This window comes from Microtus oregoni, unplaced genomic scaffold (assembly GCF_018167655.1).
Source record: "Microtus oregoni isolate MIOR12 unplaced genomic scaffold, Mior012 000044F_ref0000062, whole genome shotgun sequence".
NCBI lineage: Eukaryota > Metazoa > Chordata > Mammalia > Rodentia > Cricetidae > Microtus > Microtus oregoni.
In genome coordinates, this window is record NW_024543218.1 from 17,333,458 (window position 1) to 17,353,175 (window position 19,718).

General features: G+C 39.0%; 1 protein-coding gene and 1 non-coding gene across 5 annotated transcripts in view; one reads left to right on the forward strand and one right to left on the reverse strand.

Annotated features, from left to right (window-relative positions):
* Window positions 1-19,718, forward strand: part of LOC121434623 (membrane-associated guanylate kinase, WW and PDZ domain-containing protein 2) — a 1,272,606-nt gene that overhangs the window by 266,366 nt on the left and 986,522 nt on the right. The window lies entirely within an intron of this gene.
* LOC121434819 lies at window positions 5,557-5,658 on the reverse strand. Its single transcript, XR_005972514.1, has one exon. It is a non-coding gene; the product is annotated as a U6 spliceosomal RNA (small nuclear RNA).

Below are 19,718 nucleotides of genomic sequence, written 5' to 3' on the forward strand. Positions count from 1 at the left end.
TCAGTCATAGAGTCATATAGATTTGACATATATATATACATATATATATATGTGTGTGTATATATATATGTATATATATATATAAACACATAGGTTTATTTGCATCCTTCTACATGCAGACATCCAGTTAGATCAACACTGTTTGTTGACGATCTTTTTTTTTCCCAGTGTGTATTTATGCTTCTTTATATAAAAAAACCCAGGTGTTTATAAGTGTGTGGATTTTGTGTCTGTTTTCTAATCATTTCATTGGTCAACCTGTATTAATTATGCCAATGCCATGTGGTTTTATTACTGCTGCCCCGTAGCACAGCTTGAAATCAGGGTTGGTGACAACTTCAGAAGTTCTTGTATTATTTAGGATTGTTTAAGCTATCCTGGGGTTTTGCTTTTTCACATGAAATTGAGTATGGTCTGTAGGCAGACACTGCTCTTTCGTTTACCAGCTTCCCAGACTCAAAATAATCACATGAAAACTATATTAATTAAAACACTGCTTGGTCTATTAACTCAGGCTTCTTATTAACTCTTACATATTAAATTAACCCATTCTTATTATTTTGTATTTTACCACAAGGTTCATGATTTACAGGCAAGTATTTTGTGCATCTGTCTCCTTTGTCAGATACATGGCATCTCTTGACTCTCCCTTCTTTTCTCCCACCTTGCCCAATTCTGCACTCCCATAGGCCCAAAGAAGTTTCTATATTAACCAATGGTAATAAGACATATTTACAGCATACAGCAGGGAATCCCACATCAATGGTCCTTTTAAGGTCTGCAAATAATTGTGTTGGAATTGTTATGAAGATTGCATTGAATATGTAGAATGCTTTTGATAGGATAGCCATTTTTAATATGTTTATCCCACCAATCCAAGAGCATCGGAGATCATTGCATCGTCTTACATATTGTACGATTTCTTTCTTCAAAGACTGAATTTTTTTATACAAGCCTTTAGCTTCTTTGATTGAAAGTATCACAAGACGTTTTATATTGTTGGTGGCTATTGTGAAAGGTAGGTTTCCCTATCCAATCCAAGAGCATGGGAGATCATTCCATCTTCTTACATATTGTTCAATTTCTTTCTTCAAAGACTGAATTTTTTTATACAAGCCTTTCGTTTCTCTGATTGAAAGTATCACAAGATGTTTTATATTGTTGGTGGCTATTGTGAAAGGTAGGTTTTCCCAGTTTCCTTCTCATGCCACTTTCATTTGTATATAGGGGAACTACTGGTTTGGGTTTTTTTGTTTGTTTGTTTTCTGTTTTTGAGTTAATCTTGTATCCAACCACTTCCTTGTAGTTGTTTATCAGCTATCGGGATTCCCTAGTAGAATTTTTGAGATAGTCTATTTATACTGTGATATCATCTGCAAATAATGATATTTTGACCTTTTCTTTTCCAATTTGTATCCCCCTTTTTTTCTTAATTGTCTGATTTCTCTAGCTGGAACTATTGTATTGAATATGTATGGAGAGAATGAGCAGCCTTCTGTTGTTTCCGGTTTTAGTAGAATTGCTTAGAGTTACTTTCCATTTAATTTGATGCTGGCTATGGACTTGCTATAAACTGCCTTTATTATGTTTAGTTTTGCCCTTGTAACCATAATATCTCTGATAATTTTATCATGAAGAGATGTCAGATATTGTCAAAGACTTTTGGAGCTTGTAATGAAATGATCATGTGATGTGGGATTCCTCTCTGTACGTTGTGAGTACCCTTAATGGATAAAGAAAACTGGCTTGGCCTGATAGGGTAGAACAGAGCTAGGCAGAGAAAACTAAACTGAATGTTGGGAAAAAGAAGGCCAGAGTCAGAGAGAAGCCATGGAGCTACCGCTGGAGACAGACATGCTGAAACTGGAAGGTCATGACTGTGTGGTGATGCACAGATTAATGGAGATGGATTAAATTAAGACATAAGAGTTATCCAATAAGAAGCTAGAGATGATGGGCCATGCAGTGATTTAAATAATATAGTTTCTGTGTGGTTATTTCAAGTCTGTGCTGTCGGGCAGCCAGGAAACAAACAAGCGGCCTTCTTACAACAATCCTGTAATCCTATGTCATTTTTTTCTTTAGTTTGTTTATATAGTGAATTACATTGACAGATGTTCATATGTTGAACCCATCTCTTCTTCTCTGGCTTGAAGCCTATTTTTGTCATGGTGGATAATCATTTTGATATGTTCTTGGACTCGGTTTGAAAAAATTTTGTTGAGTAGTATTGCATCTATGTTTATGAGGGGAATTCGTCTGTAATTCTCTTTCTTTGGTGAATATATGTGTTGTTTGGATAGCAGGGTGGTGGTGGCCTCATAAAATAAATTTGGCAATGTTTCTTGTGTTTCTATTTTATAGAATTATTTGAGGAGTATTAGCAACTCTTATTTGAAATTTTTGTAGAATTCTAAAACCATCTGGGCCTGAGTTTTTTGTTTTGTTTTGTTTTTTTTTTTTTGATTGGGAGACTTGAAATGAATGCTTCTATTTCCTTATCAATTATAGATCTATTTAAGTTGTTAATTTGATCTTGAATTAACTTTGGTAAAGGGTATCAATTGAGAAAATTATCCATTTCTTTTAGATTTTCCAGTTGTGTAGAGTGCAGGTTTTTATTTATTTTTTTTTTTTGAGGTTGAGGTGTGTTTCTTTTTTTTTCCCGTTTATTTATTTACTAAAGATTTCTGTCTCTTCCCCGCCACCACCTCCCATTTCCGACCCCCTCCCCCAATCATGTTCCCCTCCCTTGTCAGCCCATAGAGCTATCAGGGTTCTCTGCCCTGTGGGAATGCCAAGGACCACCCACCTCCATCCAGGTCTAGTAAGGTGACCATCCAAACTGCCTAGGTTCCCACAAAGCCAGTACGTGCAGTAGGATCAAAAACCCATTGCCATTGTTCTTGAGTTCTCAGTAGTCCTCATTGTCCGCTATGTTCAGTGAGTCCAGTTTTATCCCAGGTTTTTACAGACCCAGGCCAGCTGGCCTTGGTGAGTTCCCGATAGAACATGCCCATTGTCTCAGTGTGTGGGTACACCCCTCACGGTCCTGAGTTCCTTGCTCGTGCTCTCTCTCCTTCTGTTCCTGATTTGGACCTTGAGATTTCTGACCGCTGCTCCAAAGTGGGTCTCTATCTCTGTCTCCTTTCATCGCCTGATGAAGGTTAATATTCAGGAGGATGCCTTATTTAGCTCCTTATTTAGCTTCTCTAGGATCACTAATTATAGGCTCAATGTCCTTTGTTTATGGCTAGAAATCAAATATGAGTGAGTACATCCCATGTTCCTCTTTATGGGTCTGGCTTACCTCACTCAGGATAGTGTTTTCTATTTCTATCCATTTGTATGCAAAATTCAAGAACTCCTTGTTTTTTACTGCTGAGTAATACTCTAATATGTATACATTCCATACTTTCTTCATCCATTCTTCCATTGAAGGACATCTAGGTTGTTTCCAGGTTCTGGCTATTACAAACAATGCTGCTATGAACATAGTAGAGCATATACTTTTGTTGTATGATAAGGCCTCTCTTGGGTATGTTCCCAAGAGTGGTATTGCTGGGTCCAGGGGTAGGTTGATCCCGAATTTCCTGAGAAACTGCCACACTGCTTTCCAAAGTGGTTGCACAAGTTTGCATTCCCACCAGCAATGGATGAGTGTACCCCCTTCTCCACAACCTCTCCAGCAAAAGCTATCATTGTTGCAGGTTTTTAAATGATAACCTAATGATTGTTTGCTATCTCTTGTTGTGTTCCACTTTTTGTTTCCAATTTTGTTAATTTGAATGTTCTCTTTGTCATTTTGTTTAGTTTGGATAAGGATTTGTCTACCTTGTTGAAAGAACCGTCTCTATGTTTCCTTGATACTTTGTATTCTATTTGTTTCAATTTTATTGATTTTTTAAAAATATTTTTATTGATTTCAGCCCTCAACATGATTATTTCCTGTTGTCTACGCCTCTTGGGAGAGATTGCTTCTTTTTGTTCTATAGTTTCGAAGTGTGTTTTTATGTTGGTAGTGTGAGATCTCTCCAATTCTTTATGCAGACACTTAGTGATATGAACTTCCTTCTTAGCACCGTTTCATTGTGTCCCGTAAATTTGGGTATCCATTTTTATTTTATTCAAGGGAGTCTTGCCTCAGTTTTCATTCAGTAGAGAGTTTTTCAGTTCCATGATTCGCAGTCTTTCTGTTGTTTCTGCTCTTGAAATTAACTTTGATCCATGGTAGTCTGATAGGATGAAGGATGTCATGTCAATTTTCTTATATCTGTTGAGATTTGTTTTGTGATAAGTATGTAGTCCATTTTAAAGAAAGTTCCTTGAGTTTACCCAAAAAAGGTATATTCTTTTGTGTTTGGGATAAATATTCTGTAAATATCTGCTAGATTTTTTTGGCTTACAACATCATTAAGTGCCAGTATTTCTCTGTTTAGTTTTGATCTGAATGACCTATCCGTTGGTGAGAGTAGGGTATTCAGTCTCCCATTATCAATGTGTGAGGGTCAACATGTGATGTAAGCTTCAATAATGGTTCTTCACAAATGTGGGTTTCCTTGCATTTGGGGCGTAGATGTTTTGAATTGAAATGCCATCTTGCTGAATTTTTCCTTTGAAGAGTATGAAATGTCCTTCTTTTGAAATGTCTTTCTTCTCTTTTGATTAATTTTGGTTCAAAGTCTATTTTGTTGACACCCTTTAATATGGACCCTCAGATAATAGAAGGCTATACCAGGTTTCTTCTTGGGACTATTTGCTTTAAAAAATCCTTTTTCAACCCTTTACTTGGCAGTAAAACTTATCCTTGCTATTTAGGTGTGAATCTTACATGCAAACCGAAGGATAGCTCCTGATTTTGCATCTGTTCTGTTCTGTTATTTTATTAAGAAATTTAGTCCTCTGATACTGACAGATATCAATGACCAATGATTGTTAACTTCTGTCATATTGTTGTAGTTGGTGATGGTATTATGTGTGTGTGTCCTCATCCCTTCTTTTGGTTTCATTGGCATGGGATTATCTATTGCTTGTGTTTATGTCGGTGTAATTAACTTCCCTGGGTTGGAGTTTTTCTTCTATTACCTTCCAAAGGGTTGGCTTTATGGATAGATATTGTTTAAATTTGACTTTATCATGGAATATCTGGTTTTCTCCGTGTTGACTGAAAGCTTTACTGGGTATAGTAGTCTTGGCTGGCCTTTGTGGTCTCCTAGAATCTGCACATTTGTCCAAGACTTTTTATAGTCTACGTTGAGAAGTCAGGTATGATTCTAACTACAATAATATGATACTTGAAGCACTCAATATTTTTCCTGTGTATAATATGTTCTTGTTGGCTGGGTTCTTGTGCTGATTGTGTTCTTCTACTAATGTCTATGCTTCTGGGTGTGGAGTGATTATAAGTCTTGGTGCCAATTTCTGGAGTTGTTTTTATTGGAGGGATATTTTGTTACTTGTTTTCTGTTTGCTCTCTGGCCTTCTGGCCAGTGTGGCTTGCAGTGGAGCAGGGGTTCTCCACCTGAGTTGGAGGCTAGACTTCCGTTAGCCAAAATTATGTAACTGGAGTACTTCATAAACTGGCATAGCATCCTTCTATAGGTTCCATGCTAATCTTCTTGGTTCCAGTTTTAGTGTATGTACTGCAGAAGCAAACACTGCTAGAGATTTTTGAGACATGAAATCCACTAGCAAAAGAGATTAAATTACCTTGATTCAGAGCCCACCTTTCTTCAAAAAAAAAAAAAACATACTTTCAATACTTTCATTTCACACATGGACCATGTCTTCAGGTGCAGTCTGATGTCCAGCAGCAAAATATCACAGGGAATTTGTATTAGTTTCACCAATAGTGAGCACCTAGTAGAGCTCCTTGTTCCTTGCTCCCTTTAGAAGCTTCCAATAACATGCTTCTTGTCTCGCTTAACAAGATTTTAGAGAAATAACCTGATTTTTCTTTGAAGTGCTGACTCTTGTACGCGTTTCCATGGGATAGCATTCTCTGAATAGTTTCTTAGTATCACATTTTCCATATCTAATAATCATCTTTTCTCAAAGAAAGACACAGTTTCTGGGAAGTTGGATGAATTGGATTAATGGAGAATGATTCATTCATCAATTAATTGATTCTTTTAGAAAATTTTTTTGGATACTAGCTATATAATAGTCTGCTATCAGATAAACAATATTTATGCTTTGGTACCTGCCTAAGTTAGAGACTTTATTTCTGTGACGAAACACTGTTACCAAAAAACAAGTTAGGGAGGAAGGGCTTTTTTTGACTTACATTTCAGCATTGTTGTTCATCACTGAAGAAAGGCAGGACAGATACACAAACAAGGCAGGACCCTGGAGTCAGGAGCTGATGCAAAGGCCATGGCGGGGGGAGCTACTGCTACTGGATTACTTCCCCTGGCTTGCTCAACCTGATTTCTTATAGAACTCAGGAAAACCGGCTCGCAGATGGCATCACCCATAATGGACTGGGCCCTGCTACATTGACCACTAATTGAGAAAAATGTCTTACAGCTGGAGCTCATGGAGACATTTACTCAACTGGGGATGATTCTTCTGATAACTCTGGCTTGTGTCAAGTTGACACATGAACCTAGTCAGTATAGTACCCAAATATATTATAAAGAAAGGTGATGCAGGCAGTATGCCAGGATCTAGGCACCCCTGGGTACCATTCTAATCTGCTGATGAGAGCACAGCTGCTAATTGTTCCATTTTATTCAATATGCTATACATTTTCTACAATAAGAACTTTTCCAACCCTAAGGTGGCTCCCTTAACTAAGAATTGTGCTTACGAGCTCCCCTATCCAGCCTTCCTTTATCCCAATCATCCTGTTTCCCCAAGTTCCCCCCATCCTCCTCTTCTCACTTTTCTCTCCCCATCTCCCCTTACCCCCATCCCACCCCACCCCCAAGATCCCACTTTTCTCCCCGGCAATTTTGTCTACTTCCCAAAGCCAACAGGATAACTATATGTTTCTCCTTGTGTTCACCTTCTTATTTAGCTTCTTTAGGTTCACCAATTGTAGACTCTGTGACCCTTATTTATGGCTAGAAACCAATTATGAGTGAGTACATCCCATATTCATCTTTTTGGGTCTGGTTTACCTCACTCAGGATAGTGTTTTCTATTCCATCTATTTGCATGCAAAATTGGAGAAGTCATTGTTTTGTACCGCTGAGTAGTACTCTAATGTGTATATATTCCACACTTTCTTCATCCATTCTTCCAGTGAAGGACATCTAGGTTGTTTCCAGGTTCTGGCTATTACAAATAATACTGCTATGAACATAGTTGAACAAATGCTTTTGTCATATGATAGGGCATCTCTTGGGTATATTCCCAAGAGTAGTATTGCTGGGTCCAGGGGTAAGTTGATCTCGAAATTCCTGAGAAAGAGAAACACTGATTTCCAAAGTGGCTGCAAAGATTGCATTCCCACCAGCAATGGATGAGTGTACCCCTTCCTCCACAGCCTCTTCAGCAAAGGCTATCATTGGTGTTTCCCAGGAGCCCAAGGCGATGTCCCCACTTAGTTCCTTGGGCAGCTGAGGATAGGGAACCTGAAATGACCCTATCCTATAGCAATACTGATGAATATCTTGCATATCACCATAGAAACTTCATCTGGTGATGGATGGAGATAGAGACAGAGACCCACACTGGAGCACTGGACTAAGCTCCCAAGGTCCCAATGAGGAGCGGAAGGAGGGAGAAGATGAGCAAGGAAGTCAGGACCACGAGGGGCGCACTCACCCACTGAGACAGTGGGGCTGATCTATTGGGAGCTCACCAAGACCAGCTGGACTATGACTGAAAAAGCATGGGATAAAACCAGACTCTCTGAACATGGCGAACAATGAGGGCTGATGAGAAGCCAAGGACAATGGCATGGGGTTTTGACCCTACTTCATGTTCTGGCTTTGTGGGAGCCTAGCCAGTTTGGTTGTTCACCTTCCTAGATATGGTCGGAGGGGGGAGGACCTTGGACTTTCCACAGGGCAGGGAACCCTGACTGCTCTTTGGACTGGAGAGGGAGGGAAAGAGGAGTAGGCGGAGGGGAAGAAGCGTGGGAGGAGGGGGGGGGGAAATGGGAGGCTGGGAGGAGGCAGAAACTTTTTTTTCCTTTTCTCAATAAAAAAAAAAGAAAGAAAAAAAAAGAACTTTTCAAAATAACCTTGTACCAGGGTTTATTGTTGACCATGGGAATATGCATCTCATTCTTCCAAATGGAAATTAGTGTGGAGTTCGTCAGCCCAATGGGTTTGTAATTTCATCCTTCCTCCATAGCATCAATTTCAAAGATTTTCTACTCACACAACAGGAGGAATAGTAAGACATAATCTGATTACTGATCAAAAAAACTGGTCACAAACTAAAACTCAACGCACTCCTGCATTGTATTCTCCAAGATCACTTCCTGCTCATGAAGTGCCAGAACATTGAATGTTGTGTCTTGGTCCCGGCTTCTTTCTTTCTTGAGGAACTCTTTGTTAATAGATTAAGTTTTTTACAACATTTTCCTACTTTAAGATCATGTTATGATCTGGAACAAGATATTCTGAATTTTCATTCAATTCTCTCTCACATGTCAGGTGAAGTCTCACTTTGTTGAAGGATGAAAATTTTTTAAAAATACCTGAAATGTCAAATACAGTGAAAGTATCTTAAAGCTAGTGGAATTAGAATTGCACTCAATGTTAATTTTAGTTTATTAAATTCTTTTATGACTTTTACAAGAAGATCATGTGAGGGCTAAGAAATAAAAAAGACTGTAGGGGTCAGAGGGATCAAGGACACAATAAAACTCTTGTACTAAAGTAGCTGATATAATACTTCCTATGGAAATGTTAGGGGAAGGTGGTAATGGTGGCATGTGTCTTCAATCCCAGTATTTTGGAGGCAGAGGCAGAGGGATCTCTGCGAGTTCAAGGCCAACCTGGTCTTCGGAGAAATGTTAGGGGAAGTGTTCTTGGAAAACTGTTGTGGGGAACTGAGAATGACAAGGTTGGGTAGAGAGAGAAGCTGCCCATACAAACAGAACCGAGAGTGACAAGGTTGGGTAGAGAGAGAAGCTGCCCATACCAACAGAACCGAGAATGACAAGGTTGGGTAGAGAGAGAAGCTGCCCATACAAACAGAACCGAGAGTGACAAGGTTGGGTAGAGAGAGAAGCTGCCCATACCAACAGAACCGAGAATGACAAGGTTGGGTAGAGAGAGAAGCTGCCCATACCAACAGAACCGAGAATGACAAGGTTGGGTAGAGAGAGAAGCTGCCCATACAAACAGAACCGAGAATGACAAGGTTGGGTAGAGAGAGAAGCTGCCCATACAAACAGAACCGAGAATGACAAGGTTGGGTAGAGAGAGAAGCTGCCCATACAAACAGAACCGAGAATGACAAGGTTGGGTAGAGAGAGAAGCTTCCCATACCAACAGAACCGAGAGTGACAAGGTTGGGTAGAGAGAGAAGCTGCCCATACCAACAGAACCGAGAATGACAAGGTTGGGTAGAGAGAGAAGCTGCCCATACCAACAGAACCGAGAATGACAAGGTTGGGTAGAGAGAGAAGCTGCCCATACCAACAGAACCGAGAGTGACAAGGTTGGGTAGAGAGAGAAGCTGCCCATACCAACAGAACCGAGAATGACAAGGTTGGGTAGAGAGAGATGCTGCCCATACCAACAGAACCGAGAGTGACAAGGTTGGGTAGAGAGAGAAGCTGCCCATACCAACAGAACCGAGAATGACAAGGTTGGGTAGAGAGAGAAGCTGCCCATACCAACAGAACCGAGAGTGACAAGGTTGGGTAGAGAGAGAAGCTGCCCATACAAACAGAACCGAGAGTGACAAGGTTGGGTAGAGAGAGAAGCTGCCCATACCAACAGAACCGAGAATGACAAGGTTGGGTAGAGAGAGAAGCTGCCCATACCAACAGAACCGAGAATGACAAGGTTGGGTAGAGAGAGAAGCTGCCCATACAAACAGAACCGAGAATGACAAGGTTGGGTAGAGAGAGAAGCTGCCCATACAAACAGAACCGAGAATGACAAGGTTGGGTAGAGAGAGAAGCTTCCCATACCAACAGAACCGAGAGTGACAAGGTTGGGTAGAGAGAGAAGCTACCCATACCAACAGAACCGAGAATGACAAGGTTGGGTAGAGAGAGATGCTGCCCATACCAACAGAACCGAGAGTGACAAGGTTGGGTAGAGAGAGAAGCTGCCCATACCAACAGAACCGAGAATGACAAGGTTGGGTAGAGAGTGAAGCTGCCCATACAAACAGAACCGAGAATGGAGATGAATTTGCAAAAAATCTAAAGCTCAACATATCCTTCCACCCCCGACACACACCCAAGGGTTGCCTCATTAAAGAACACAGGTTTGGGTCTTCAGAACCTTCTTCTTGGCCAGAGACTGTTCCATGGCAGAAAGCCATGCTAGGGTGAAGGGAAGTTCCCAGTGAGGGTCACTAATGTTTCCCTGACAATCGGAAACCCCGGCATGCAGATTATGGTTGTCTCTACCCTGTAAATGGGATTTTTGACTGGAATTTTTAGAAGGTACATGGCTTTTTGAAATTGCTATTTTAAATTTCATTCAGATGTTTTTCCAAATAATTAAATGAAATCTTTTTTATGATAAAATTAATTCTAGTACCCACTGATCAAGAAATAAACTACTATTCATCCATAAATTCAAATATATTTAAGCCATCTATGTGTATCAGGGAAAAGTTTTTGTCCTAATAGCTAAAGATAGTGGGATAACACTGTGTGGGGAGGTTGGCATCAAGGACCCAATAATACACAGTGACCTGACTTTTGTTTAAATGGGGTGATAGAGATTCCCATTTTATTTATTATCTTTCAAAGGAGCACTGAAGGAATCTCCAATAAATAAAAATGATCGAAGTGCTGTTTATGTAGGAGTAATATGAGCTTATATCCCTGGAGAAGAAAGAGGAATATACATCAATCTGAAAATATTAATATATGTATTGGGTTAGGAATATTCTTTAACCAAGCAAATCCCTTCATTGTTCCAGCAACACAGAAAGGTCCCACTTGAGGGCCCCTGCAGCTCTCTCACTGTGACTTCCCAGGGAGCTAGCTATCTTGCTCTGAGTTAAAACCTTCCACAAACTAAGGCAAAGGTGCACCCTCCCACCCCGATGCTTCTCGCTGCTTAACTTTTCTTCCCGGACCTGTTTCTCTCACACTGTGTAGAAACCCCCCTTCAGTCACAGGTTAACAATGCGTGTTTTCCCTTGCTTCTGGAGTTAATATTTTCAGAATAGAGTAGAAGAAACCAAGATAGAGAAGAGGAAAAAGACAACTGCAGACAGATCTCCCCCAAGATCCTCCTGACCCAAACCAGACTGAAAGGGGGAGATCTCTGTGAAGTCAGTGGGTGCTGGGCAGATGTGGAGGAGAGCAGGGATCAGAATGAGATCACGCAGATGTGACGCTTCAGAAGGATTTGCACCCACAATGGTCTCAGCGATACTCCTCGTAGTATTTTATAAAATTCCGAAATGATCTTCTTTTAATCATACCAAAGCTGATATTTTCACATTCTTCAAAACCCATGTTCCAAGCTTTCATTGACCAACATACCTACAAATCTCTTCAATTTTTTTTATCCCATCATTATCACTAGAAGGTATGGACTGCTTTCACTAATTGGTAATGATTGGTTATTATGTGTATCATATAAGAATAATTCAGTATATAAAGATGAAGCCAAGTGAGTTCCCTGTAACGAGTACATATGTAAAAGGACATATAGAAATCGTGTAAGCCAATGCCTGGGACTTTCAGGATCTTAGTTTGTTCAAAATGATAAAACATAATTTTTACAAAGTAATAAAAGGTACTCTCATATTTACAGTAAATACGTGTAGTTTATTCTTGGACACACAGTCTAAAAGACAGACATAATAAGCTTATGATGCAGACAACATGAATAAGAAGAAAATTGCCTCCCAGAGAAAATGAGTATTATAATATGTAGACAACCTTTCTTGTGCATTAAGGCCATCTGTGGAAATGGGTAAATGTTGGTGAAATTTCAGATAATGCTATTCTCAACAAAATTGTGAGCTAGACAAATTCGAAGACCTTACAAAGTTTAGCAAGATTAAGGGGTTAGCACGTGAGTAGCATGTGCTGCAGAGTCTTGCACAAGGCAAGCACTCAGCTGGTGGCTGTCCTTGTTACTATGCTGGTAGCCTTCACATCATACCTAGAGCACTGCAGAGTACATAGAAATCTCTCACCAAAAATTTGATCTTTTCCTAGAAAACAACATGAAAGCGATTGTCAGCATCAGTTCATAAACAGGGAAGATTATTAAATGAAAATGCAACAGCTAGTTTAGACTTTCAGTCTCCTGTAACTTATATGATTCTTGAAGTTTTTCATTTGATCTTATATATAATTATTAATATTTAGAAAACAGAGCATGATACAAGCATGTTTTATGTAGTTACCAAATCAGGGCTATTTATATATTTATATGTAGATATTTACATATCTATAAATTCAAACATTTATCATATCTTTGGAATTAGGTGCTCACAGAACCATGTGTCCTGGATATTTGATATTTAAAATAAATTTTTGTAATATAGCTAAGTATATTTTATAGAATTGACACCTTATTTGAGTATATTTTCACTCATCGTAACCAAAATAGTATGTGTCTTCCAATCATGTTTACCTTCCTGGTTTCTAATCAGTTTTCTATAATATATCTCTAGAATAACTTACATAGCTTCCACACAGGTGAAAACTGACAGCATTTGCCTTCTTGTGCTTTATTCATTTACCTTAAGATGAAGTCTTCTAGGTTCATCCAGGCAGTGCAAAGGAAAGATTTCAATTGTTTATGGATGAGTAGTCTTCGGATGGCCTAGATGCAGCACCTTTCCCTTCTCCACTGACTAGTTGATGAACACTTACAGGGTTTGCAATTCTTGGCTATTGTGAATACTGCCACAACGAAGTAATAGGATTATCATTAAAAATACTGCTTCTCTTCTCTCCATTTAAATCCCCAATGTTGAGGATTTTTTTATGATTCAGATGTTGCGTTTTTTGATTTTGTGAGTGAGCAGCTGTTTCCTTGTGGCTTTCCTAATGTATATTCCCACCAGCACTGTAAAGCGGTTCCTCCTTCTTCAAGTCTTCATTGGCATTGTTTTTGTTGTTTTTAATAAGAGTCGTTTGAATTAGCGTAAGATTTTATTTCGTGGTGGTTTGATGTGCACTCCTCTGATAATTAAGAGTAGTAAGCATTCCTAACATACTTGCCAGCTATTTCTATGTCTTCTTTTGTGATGTGTCTACCAAAATCTCTGGCTCATTTTCTTGCTATGTGGTTATTTTTGCTAATCAGTTGTTTTTTATTTATGTATCTGTGCAATTGTCCAGTTTGTAAATATTTATCCCTTCCTACATTTGTTTCTTGACTTTTATGATTTTATGCAGAAGCTTTTTAATTTGATGAAATCCCATGTGATAATTTCTCAGATTTGTTTCCTAGATTTTCTAGGTTTTATTACAAAATAACCTGTCCATAAGCAGGTCAAGATGTATTTTACTCGGTAAACATGGCTACTACATCCAATGGTAAAATCCCAGAAAATGAAAACTGCTGACTCTGCAAGGCACATGTGTGTGAACACACGCCTTTGCTGTATTTTCAAGATCCCAGTGTTTTCAAACCTGGGAAAACTTTAATTTGCTATGATGGTTTAAACAGATAGGAATGCACCTGCACAATAAACACAGACCTCAGAACAAAATTCTCAAGCCCTCACTCACTAGAGGTCCTCCGTGTATTTAGTCCATTATTCAGCGAAGTTTTGTCAGGACAGAGATAGGACTGAGAGAGTGAATGGTTTGCTTGCTAAGGACTTTGTCACTGTCACTTTCAGTTGTCTCCAGAGGGCAGCAAAGAGCTTCAGCTTGAAGCCCAGCAGGCTGGGTTAGCATTTTTGGGTGGCTGTTTCCACAGCCCTTTAAACACTGTGAGAAGTGTCAGTGTCAAGGTTCAGTTTGCTGGACTCACGTGATCTTGTTTGCCACATGAAGGGCAGGGCAGAGGCCAGACTCTGATTGGATGAGATCACTAAAGGCGAATCAGAACCCTCAGTGCATCCACCATTTCATTGAAATTGTTTGAGAGCCTGCAATAGAAAGGGATTTTTGTTTAGAACAGTTTTACAAGAATGCCTCAAAATGAATAATTTTCTAATTCTCCTGAATTCGGATCACGGTATGTCATAATGGCCTTTAGTAGTGATTATCAGTAATACCCTTCACAGTCTATAACGTTTTAAGATTTGGGCGTTTGCCATTATTATAAATGCATCTCTAATTCTCCGTTTTTGAATACATTATTTATGACATTACAAAAATCCAAGCTGTACCCACGAGCCACCTGTAATCAGAGTACTGATTCATAGACTCAAATTAGGCTTGGTTCTCTGGAGCTCACCCTGCCTGCGATTTCCTTACAATGGGGGTACAAGATCGATCAATATTCGTAGAGCAGAGGGAAGGAAACAATATCAGGGCAGAAACAGAGTGGAAGCTGCTGTGCAGACCCAACCCTGAAGGACGGCCCTTGAGAGTTCTCACCAATCAGGCTGCAAAGGCTTTCCCTAGTCTTCCCATCTGAGTTTGCTAGTGGGTGTGGGCTACTCCAGGACCAAGGGAGACATTGGGCAAGATGACCCAGTCTATGCTAAGACTCCAGTTTTTATGTAAATGAATGTTTGAGTCCAACCCCACTTTGTCCACTACATTCATTTGCAGTATGAAGTAGTCAACACACATTATACTACACCTGACTGGATAACATTTGTAGTCAGCACACATTATACTAAACCTGAAGGGATAACATTTGCATTTATGCTGCAAACTTTGTTATCTTACACAGTGTTAACTTATTAATTCATGTTTAATGGGAAGCTATTATCTTAGCAGATTTGTTAACTTCCCAAAACTCTGGCTCCTAGCAGGTGAGAGAGAAGATGAATGAAAATACCAGAAGTGAACACTGCCTGCAAGGTTTACTCTAAGAAAGAACTCTCAAGCACAAAAGGCAAAGGAGCTAGGGGACTGTTAATTGTACTTAAATGAACAGTTTACAACACCTTCAGGCATTCATTTTTCAGAGAACCAATTTAGATAAGGAAAACAAATGATGGTGTTAATTTGAAGCCATTCTGGTCTCCTCATTTTGGGGAACTCCTCAGTGAACCACAGTATGGCAGGAACGGAAGGGCTGCATGGAGTTTGATGGGTTTCAAAGAAAATGGAACTGTTAGTGTTAGAGAAAGTGTGTGGTCAAACAGAGATGAATATAAAAGAAATTTTAAATTAACCACAATCTCTGCTATGTCTCAACTCAAAGAAAAAAATCACTATTTACTGACTTTCTTCCAATCATCTTTCCTACTTAAAAGTAGAAACTTTTGATTCAGCTTTTTGCTTATAGACTGATTTTTTTTCTAGTCCATTAAAATGTATTCAAATGACAACATGCATTTACTGCAGGTCGCTCTACTTAACAATGTGCAGAGCATATAATTAGCATCATTATAAGTGCGTGTTTCAAACTATGCTTTTTGGAGAAATTCTATAAAATGGAATTGCTGGGTCAAAGAAAAATAACATTTTAGGTCCTGGATACATTGTTGAGCAGGAAAAGTAAATGGTGTATATCAGTCTACATCGACTCTAATAAAGTTTCCATCTCTTTCAACATTTCTTAAGAAATTTGATAAGAAAAGGACCACTTTGTAGCTGTCTATTTTTATCTTTTGAGTGAATTTCTGTTTAGTTGAATGCCTCTTTCTGCAATGATTTAGAGCAGTGGTTCTCAACATTCCTAAAGCCAACACCCGTGAATGCAATTCCTCCTGCTGTCGTGACCCCAACCACGAAATTCCTTCTGTTGTTACTTCGTGAATGTAAGTCTTCTACTGCTATGAACTGTAGTCTAAGTATCTGTTTTCTAAGGATCTCAGGGGTTCACAACCAGCAGCTGAGAAATTCTGGTCTATTGTATTAGAATTGGTGCTTTTAAAATGGATATGTAAGTCCTGTTCATATATTAAGGCTCCTTTCCTCTCTTCATTGAGGGTATTGGGCTGCCCTGGCTTATTCATGCTTGCCAAGTGCCTTCACATTTGACCACTTTCTATACTTTAGTGCCGAGAATTCAAGTTACCAACCCTTTTTCTTTGTGATTGACTTTTGAAAACTTCAACTATTCTTTCTGGGCTGGCGTATGTACACAGTAAAGAAATGCATCTATATAATAATCCAGAATGATACACAGAGACACTTTCCTGTGTACCTGTAACTGAAATAAATAATATGGATTATTTTCATGGCTTTTGGATGTCCCATAACTAAAAGGTAGGACTCTACTGCAAAGACACCGCACAATTTGGCCTCAAAACAAAAGATATCAGTCTTGCGTTGTGGAAGACTTAAGTGATCCTGCTGGCCAGGTTTTGTACTACAGAGGGGTGCTGTGCAGGTTGCTAGAGAGGAAAAGATAGGAATGGTCTTATGCAAGACTGGTCCCTAAATTCTACAAGACTGTCTGACAGTCAGTATGTGCCCATTGGTGCAATAGTGGCAAGACTCTTTAAGGCCTGTTCCATAGAGTGGAATTCATTCATGTTACTGTAAAAATGACAAAACTCAAGTCGTATCCCTGAGAGTAAAATCTAATGATGCTGTTTTCCTAATAGTTCATGAATAGATTTGTACTGCTCCCAACTTTGGTCAAAGACACTTCTTTTAGTGGGTAGTGTTTAATGCTGAGACAGTATGCTCTCCAAAGTGCTGAAAATAATTGTCTCTGAATGCTCCAATCATGGATGGGGAGTCTTCCACCACCTCCTCCAGCTGCCTCAAGGCACAGGAAACACTGGACAAGAGGAGAGATGAAAAGAATGTAAAGACAGTAAAATGGGGACAAACAATATGAAATGATAGTCTCTGTCCATGAGACACAGACTCGTAGTAGCTGTGGTTGTCTATGTAAGATCTGTCCTAGATGAAAGTAATTGACAACTCCAGCAAGGTCTGTGGAGAAACACCTGAGGACCCATCTCTAACGAGGAGCTATTTGTAACTGATGGATGCTTTTAGGGTGGAGTTACTTTCCTTTAGATGTGGCCAACTGTTGGGTTGCCTACACCGGGGTGAATGACCCCATGAACATATGAGAAACACGAAGTGGACTCAGTGAATAAGGAGGACATAAAATAGGAGGGGCATTTGGTGAAGAGGTCCTAGCAGAACTGTGTTTTGAGGGCCGATGGGTGGTTACAATCAAAAAAACGTTGTATACATATACAAAGAATTATGAATTCTCCTCCATAAATGTTGTTTTTATATAAAATTACATTATGATTTTAGTTTTATAATATATTTTATGATCTTATGTGACAAGTCTATTCCACATCATTGTAAATTTTCACATCCAAGTGTGTTCTTCAGTACAACTTAAGAAAGGGGATGTTGCTTTGGGTCCTCAGTTCTGGAGATTCCTATGTATGACACATTAATAATTGTGTGGGCCTGTGATAGCACACTCTATCATGGTGAAAACGCATGGGAGAGAAGGCTGGATCACTTCATGGTCAGCGGTCAAATTTATCCCATTCAAGGGGAGACCCCTAGCTCTCACTAGCTTACCACTTAAATGTTTCCCCCACATCCCAACCATGTCAATCTGGGAAAAGCACTTTAACAGGAAACACCGAGGGTCGACTCACCTGAGCAGCCCTGTCTGCTTTGCTATGGGGGGAAGGGGTTGCGTTGTGCTCTTCCAGTTCCTTGAACAATGGACACATTTCAGCGCCAACCTGTGTGTATCAGGGAACTCACTCATTACTTTATACATTTTCTGAGAATTATGTAAAAAAATCTCCTTTTCTGGTATTTTTTAAAAGATGCCTTTATAGACAGAAAATAATTATTAAAATTTGTTAATTATCTACTTGTTTTAAGATAGAAATTATATCAATAATGTGAATTATCAATAATGAATCATATTAGCTAGTAATATAAACCCATGCACTATTACCTTTGAGTGTTCGAATCAACTCTAAAGTTCATATGCAACTAATACTATATTTTCCACATGAAATAATCAAGCATTTAATTCCTCCTTTAGATTTCTACCTGCCTGATATGTATGCTTCTCATGTTTTTTACTTTATTGCAAGTGCTGACATTTTCAAAAGTACATGAGCTACCAAAAATGATAGTTTCCTATTTCTATGCTTACCTTAATTTGCATGTCTCTAATGCAAACAGAAAGAAAGAATTGCCTTATTGCAGTTGAACAATTCATAACATTGCGCTCTTTGGCTTATAACTTTCATTTCATTTTTTATAACTCACACTTACCTTTTTAATTGTATAATTCTGTGTAAAACTTTCTTTTCCTACCCGCATCTGCCTTCCACAGATATGACAGAGTGAATCCATTGACCTTAAGTAAGGATCAGAGTTCGGGTGATTGACTGCAGCTGGGTGATTTAGCAAGGTTGGAAACTGCCAGGGAACCTGTGACCGGACAAGCCTGAAATTATTGAGCTGTATTTTATTTAATTTTTGAGACAGGATCTCGTTTAGAGCAACTTGACCTTGAACTCACTGTGTAGCTAAGAATTTCCCTCAACCTACCTATCAAGTGCTGCTACTATAGGCATGTGCCACTGTACCCAGTTTTTATGGTGCCACAGTAGACGGGCACTCTTCCGATTTAGCTGCATCTTAGCTCCCCTGATCCGTCTGTCGTGAGGGAATTCCTAGGGTCTGATGACACTGCCACAACAAAGTGAACATGCGACACATCTTGGAAAAGCCAATATTTCCCCTAAAATTCATGCTTTAGAATCTAAAAATCGGTGTGGCCAGGCATTTGGGAATCTGTGAAAGTAGATGCAGTTTGGAATACCTTCAAAGCAAGAAAATGTGTCTTTCTGTTCTTATTTTAAGTGATAGCAATAAAAACTAAGACGAATATTTTTATGCTTATCATTCATGTTTACTTAGTGGAAACTTTACAAAACAGTAAATGATAAGCACGGAACTGGGGATGAGGAATGTGCTGTGATTTTTGTTATATGAATATATTACATTAAGTGCATTGCCTACACTGAGATATTCTGTTATAAGAAAAAATATATATAAAAAAAAACTTTTGTTTGGGAGAAAACTAGGGCCTACCAAAAGTTCATATTGTTAAAGTTGTAACTCCTTGTGCACTATAATACAATTCTCAGAAAGGTAGTCAATGTAGATATAATTATTTAAGATTAAGTCATAGTAGGATTAGCCTCTAATCCAATATAATTGATGTCTTCCAAAACTTAAGGTTTGAATACAACCTGGCACATGTGGTGTAACACCAGAAAACAGTGGAACCATGATGCTCGGGAAGTATGGAAACGAGCCTGGACTGCAGCCTTTCCCAAACACTTTCAGAGAAACATATTCCTCGATTTCAAATTTCTACCATCTAGAACTGCGAGAAAATAAATTCCTGTTCTCTCCAGCACACAGTAACCCAGTAAGCTAATGTATCCTGCAACTGTAACCATTCAATTGACAGACTTTATTCCTGAAGAAAACCATAAAACTTATGATGGTT